The following is a 6,637-nucleotide window of genomic DNA, read 5'->3' on the forward strand; positions in this document are numbered from 1 at the left end:
GCTGCCAAGCCCAGCACCAGCATCAATGGAAGGTTTTCTCTGCTTTTCTTCTCTTCATCCCAGGCCAGGCTTTCTTAACAACCCCATTTTCATTTTCGTAGTAAGAGCCAAGAGTCTGGCCAGAGACTTTGGCCCCTTCTTTCATTTTAACAGCCTTCTCCCTGCCGCTCACCCGCTCACCCAACCTTTGCTAGCAGAACGTGTGACCCGTGGTCCGTAGGTACTTAACTCTGGGCGAGTGAGAGACTTGAGGACACCGGAGGGCTTCCTTCTGTGACACAGTGGTGAGGCCGGGTCGTCTGCACAGCACGGCATTGTCAGCCTTCTGAGGCTCTTGAGAGGGGCCTGGGAGAAAAGGTCTAAGAAAGCACTAGAATGTGAGCAACCTTAAGCCTGCTCACTGTGTTACCCGTCGAGAGAGGAAGACTCACTTTTGCCCGCAGGAGCTGGGCATGATCAACAGCCTCCCCACACCCACCACAGACAGCACCCATGGCGGCATGGACTCTGGGAACTCAGCCGAGGGAACTGCTGAGATTTGCCATTACCTCCCGTGCAGGAGGCTGGCAGGAGGGATGGACCACCAGCCAGTCTCGGACCCCTCCCAATCCCTCCACCAAGGCTGTCAACCCCAGCCGTCACCCCAGGAAGCAGACTCAGGCACTTCTCACTCCAGCACATTTGCAGAATGTTGCCCCCCATTGAATGAACCATCACTTGGAGCTGAAGTTTCCCCACCAGTAACGTGAGATCTAGGGCCTCCGACAGTGGTTTAGTGAAACAGCCTCTTTTCAGATTGCCCGAATCTTGGACTTGACATCCTTCAGACAATCTACGTCCTCTTTGTAATAGTCTGTGACACTGTTTTTTAGACTCAGTCTCTAGGAGCTAAGTCCCAGCCCATGTGCACACCCACCAGGCCCCATTGTGGAGCAGGCAGGCACCCCCACCCTCAGCCTGAGCCTCTAGCCAGGGTGAACCGGTGGGGTCATTCTCTGAGCCTGCCCAAGGTGCATCCCAACCACCCGTGTCAGCCCTGGCGCCAGTGGGAACAGCCCTTACAGCTGCTTTCCAAGTTGTGCCAGGAGGGCACGGTCAAAAGAGCAGAGCTCTGAATGTGCACAGTGAGCCCTGAGGTCCCCCCAAACCTATGGGAGGTCTGAAGACTAGAGGACAGGGGAGAGGAGAAAGCAGCAGATTCCCGAGTATGAGGAAGGCAGGGCCGCTGGCGGGGTGAAGGTCTGGCGTGGGTCACTGAGGCTGGCTGCGCCTGCAGTAGGGCGCTCTGGACCTTCTAAGCAGCGCAGCCCCTGGGTTCATCTCCAGCTCCATCTCTCTCTGTCATGACAGCCTCGGGGCTGCAGCATTCAACGTTACCTTCCTGGCGTGCAAAGCGTGCTTGATCTGGAACATGGTTTTTTATTTTTTAGCGTTAGCTGCAGGCATTTCTGAAACATGGAGGGGAGAGAATGTGCTGCCTTATTTGGCTGGGGTCCGAGAGAAATAAGACATTGCTGGTGTGCTCTTCTGGATTCAGAAATAGCTGATTTGTCCTCAGAGGGTTGAAGAAATGGCTTCAGAAACCTAAAATCCAGGGCCTTCTAGTTCTTCTAATTATCTGTCTTTTCTCTCTTCTCCCTTCTCCCCCAAGAGAGGGGGAGAAACACTTTTCACCACAGAGTTTGCTTTAAAGAGTTTCTCATCTCCTGTGCATTATCCCTTGATATTGAAATGATTTTCTCTTGTTTCATCCAGCTCCTGCTGAGAAGAGGTGTGGGATTTAGGATGTGGAATGTTTTTTCTGTACTGTTTTGGATAGTGTTGCATTTTTTACTCCTAACCCCAGGGTATGTCTCAGCTGATGTTCGTATTTCATGAAGGATAACAATACGGATGGACTAGAAAAATGTCTCTGGTTTTTAGGATAATTAAGAGAATTTCGTCCTGGGAGAGGGGTTCAGACACCCAGCTTGGTCAGAGCTGGTGAGGGTAGAGGGGCTTCCTTGCAGTCTCTGGTTAGGAGAGGACCCGGAGGAGACTTCCTTCTGGTATCTAGTTTATTTGGTGTGTTTCCTGACTTTTCTATTTCTAGAAGATAACACACTTATCTCATCATCCTAAGTGTCTCTGCTTTCCTGAAGAACCTGGACATTCTCTGGGGCTCATTCCCACACGACTTCCTCACACAGATGTTTTGCACCCTGCTTTATGGCCGACACCCAGAAGAACATCTACGTGGAGAAGTTTTGCTCTTTGGACTTTGGAAGTGGTTTTGTGATGTTTGGGTTTTCTGTCAGCATATTACTCAATTGCTACAGAATGTATGTCAGTAGTTCCTTTGGCTCCCCTCACCCCAGAATATCCTAATAAACATTGTTTTCTTTTTTTTAAAAAAAAAAAGAAAAGCAAAATAATAGTTGTGGAGTCTTTTTCTTTTATCTTCATTCATTGGAAAAAGATATTGAATTCTGCAAACCCATATAAATCTCTGGTGTGAAGATGTCTGAGTTTGGGGACCGAATGTGGCTGGAACTGATGCTTTTAGATAATTCCTACTTGTGGGGGCGGGAGGAATATCTGGTCCTATTTACCAGAAGATGTTTACCCACTAGGCACCATAGTAACCCCAACCTCAGGACATTGTCAAGCCCTTCAGGGAGAGCAGAGGCAAAATCACCCTTATTGTGAGTCACTATTTTATTTCATTTTTATTTTTTTAAAGATTTATTTTTTTATGCCTACAAGAGCTGGGGCATAGGCCAGAGGCGCGGTGGGTGAGAGGACCCACCAGAGACAGAGAGGGAGCAGAACAGGCGGACTGGCCTAGATGCACCGCTGAGGGAAGCAGCGGTTGAGACAGGAGAGGTCTGCTGCGCCTTGAGAGTCACTATTTAGACCCAACCTAAGAACTCAGATGTGTGTCCAAAGCAACCAGGCTCTAGTGTCAGGCCAAACCTGACGTTTACTTTATGTTTTCAAAATGCAATTTTATAGAGGATAGGATTGGTGGATTCTCTAGCTGCCGTTGTGTGTGTGTGTAATTATTTGCATGAACTTATAAAAAGCCATTTGATAAAAGGTAAAGACAGAGTGGGGTTGTTTCCTTATATCCGGCATCTAGCTTACTGCCTGGCAAAGAAGGATAATGATATTGCATGCTGCTAGGTTTTACCCCTTGGATTAGTTAGCATAGTGATTAGTCAAAATAGAATTCCTCCCTTTTCTGGGGAAGGTATCATCTCTGCTGCCTGATCACCACCCAGAATTTTAAAGGCGAAATCTAAAAACATGAGACGTGGTAATTAACTTCACCACTGTTGTTTTCTTCCATCTGCAAAGGAAATCTCGCCATTTATATTTGCAGGACAAAGCTGCATTTCACTGGGGATTCTACGGGATGCATTTTCGTTCTTTGTGATTTTTTTCATTCCACTGAATTTCCTCCTCCCTGGCTTCCTGGGCCTGCTTTCAATGACCAAGTTAAGACTGATTTCCACAGGCTGGGTTAAAAGTGTCTGAGCATTTGGATATGGGCCTTGTGCTTTCCAAGTAAAACAAAACCACAAATCCCAACATTTCACCCTAGGGTTTCTTGGGGCAGCCTAAGCAGAAACCGCAAGTTCATTCATGCAAAAGTGAACTTGGACCCCTGGGGAAGCACAGGACGCTTTGCCCCTGAATCAAGAAACAGAAACAGAAACAGGGAGGAGGGAGCAAGCTCTGCTGGGAGGACCTCGGGCTTCCTCCGAGTCTGTTAGTATTCTAATCATCTTCCGAACACAACCAAATTCCCAGGATGCAGGTGATAGAAATTTTAGGAGCTGTAACAAGAAATGACTAATAAAACCCTGAGAGAAATGCCAAGAAAGTGAATAAAAACTGTGACAGAAACAAGATACAAGACTGCTTGTGTTTGGTGATATAAATAAAGCATAAACGAAAACACAGTGATATGAAAGACACGAGGAGGAGTATCCATAAAAGTCTCATAAACGGGCAGAACTGGCCTCGCAGATGGGTTTTATACCACGTGTGGGTTTCTCCCATCCAGGATGTAGACAAAGAATTCACCAAGTTTAAGAGAGAAGGTGAGCATTTGGCCTGAGGATGCCTTGGGTGTGTATATAAACGGGAACATTTTCTTTTTTGAAAACTGTTTGACAGTATGTATCATAATTTAAAGTCCACTTCCCCTTTGGGACAGCAGTTCCACTGCCAGGAACAGACCCTGCGTTCTTACACTGTGTGCCCAGATGCAAGCAAAAGGGTTTTCACCATAGAATAATTTATAAAACAAACAAACAAAACTCTGAAATAATGTGAATGCCGGGCCTTCCCAGTGACACAGCGGGTTGAGCACCGCACTGTGAAGCTGTCCGCAGCCTCTGCAGTGCATGTTCAATTCCCGGCCCGTCAGGGGGCTACCCACATGGCGCAGCAGACCTCTCCCATTGCGCCCGTTGCTCCCCTCAGCAGGGTATTTTGGTCTTTCTGCCTGTTCTGCTCCCTGCTCTGCCTCTGGTGAATCCTCTCACCCTCCCGTGCCTCTGGCTTGTACCCCAGCTCTCATATAAAAATAAATTAAAAAATATTTGAAAAACACACACAAAAAAACCCCAATGTGAATGCTCATTGAAAGTGACTAGGTTAAAGATCTCTTATCATCCAGATAAGGGAATATGATGCAACTCAAAAATTAGTTGAAGGACATCCAATGAGACTGAAAGTGGGCTGAGGGATATAGTAAGTGGAAAGGCAAGGTATAGGAGAATAAAAATTATGCTCCTACTTGTATGCATTTTAGAAGCAGATGATTGATGAAAAAGTAATAGTAAGTAGGTAGGTGATGAATGGATGGTTGGGGGAAAGATGGATGATGAATGGATATTGGCTGTATGAATGCATAGATGAATGGGGGAATAGATGGATAGATCAATGGCTAGATTGATGGATCAGTGGAAGGATGGATGGATGGATGGATGGATAGATGGATGGATAGATGGATGGATAGATAATTACCTACACAATATATTGTTTTACCATATCTGTGTATTATTTTGCCAATTATTTTTCAAAGAATAAAAGCAAGAGAAGGATGAGCTTTGCAACTGCTGGAAGCCAGCTCAGGTTTTGACCTCTGCTCTTCAGCAGGAAGGAGCTGATGCAGCCCTGTCTCAAAGGGCTCCCAAGGTTCATGCTTCCTGCTGCATCTAGCCGCGTGCCACACAGCCCAGGAGACAATGAGTTGCTGCCCTGCAGAACCTTGTTCGAGATTTATTGCTGCAATTTGGGGATGAGACACCTGTGTACACTGTGTGCCCTGGAGGGTATTTAAATAGTTCCTCACTCTGGTTGGTGACAGCATGAGTCACTTCCATACAGGACCCACCTAGCCCAAGGGGAGGCTGGGTCAGCTATTTTGGTGTCAAGAGGATCAAGGACTAGACCTGTCATGTGGATCCTACCCTAAGAAGGCTTGTGATTGTAAAGGGGTTGGTTATTAGGGGCTCGCTCTGCATCCCCCAGAAGCAGGATGGAAGGGCTCCAGGCAGGTGATCTGACTCAGTCCTCATAGCATCTCCAAGGCAACAGTGGAGCCTGAGGCTCAGAAAGGGCTCGCCCAGATGCAAAGCCACATGGCCAGGGCAAGCAGAGTGGGGCCGGAGTTCAGTTCCCTGCTGCCAGCCCATGGGTACTATTCCTCACTGCTTGCAGAAAGTCTCCTGGCTTCTGAGCAGGAAGGCTCCCAGGTCTACCCTGGACCACCAGCCCCACTTCATTTCCCTCCACCCACACTTGGGGCCATGTTATAAGAGCAGCCCAAGCTGACATATTGCAGCATGAGCTTGTCTTCAAAAGATAATGAGATTACCTCCCTCGCCTTAAGGAAAAGAACAGCAGATTTAAAAAGAAATATGACAAACCCTGGGAGTGCCAGGACTGCTCCCCCGAGAGCCCTGCTTCCATTTCCGTCCCTCATTCTAGACATGAAACCAATTAAAGTAGTTGCAACGTACACAGTTAACACCGACTGACAAAAGGCTGCCTAAGTGCTTTAAAGATCTAATTTACCCACAGCCAGTGCCCAGAAAAAATGTAGCCAGTGTGTGAGCTCATGACTTTGGAAGTGCATGACCCAAGTTCACCTTTGGGGGCCCCATGCTCTCCTCAGACCACCGTGCCTTACGCCCCACTCCTACTGTCACTCCCCTAGGCCTTTTCTTCTTTTCTTTCTTTAGCCCAATGAGCACTTGGGGCAATGCATGTGCTGGTCATTGGGGACAGGGTGGAGGGCAGCAACCACACCCCTGGCCAGGTCACTGGCTCAGGAAAATCATTAATTTCCTAGTACCTTTCTCACCCTAAATTGTGCCCCCACCTGGAAAATGTGGGGGAAGAGAGTATATGACTTTGAAGTCATCAGCTCCACTCCACCAAACAGCTGGAGAGATTGTCTTGGTCCTGCCTCGGGGCCTAGAAGTGAGTAGAAGAAGAACAGTGATGGACAGTGGGTTTTCTTAGTCCTTGATTTGCAAGGATTTCAATCCGGGTTCAGAAATGGATTTTGTGAAAAAGAGCACCTAAATTGAGAAGAAAATGTACCGCCGGCCCTCCGGTAATACGTTTCTCATATATT

Source organism: Talpa europaea, assembly GCF_964194135.1.
Source record: "Talpa europaea genome assembly, chromosome: 10".
NCBI classification, from domain to species: domain Eukaryota; kingdom Metazoa; phylum Chordata; class Mammalia; order Eulipotyphla; family Talpidae; genus Talpa; species Talpa europaea.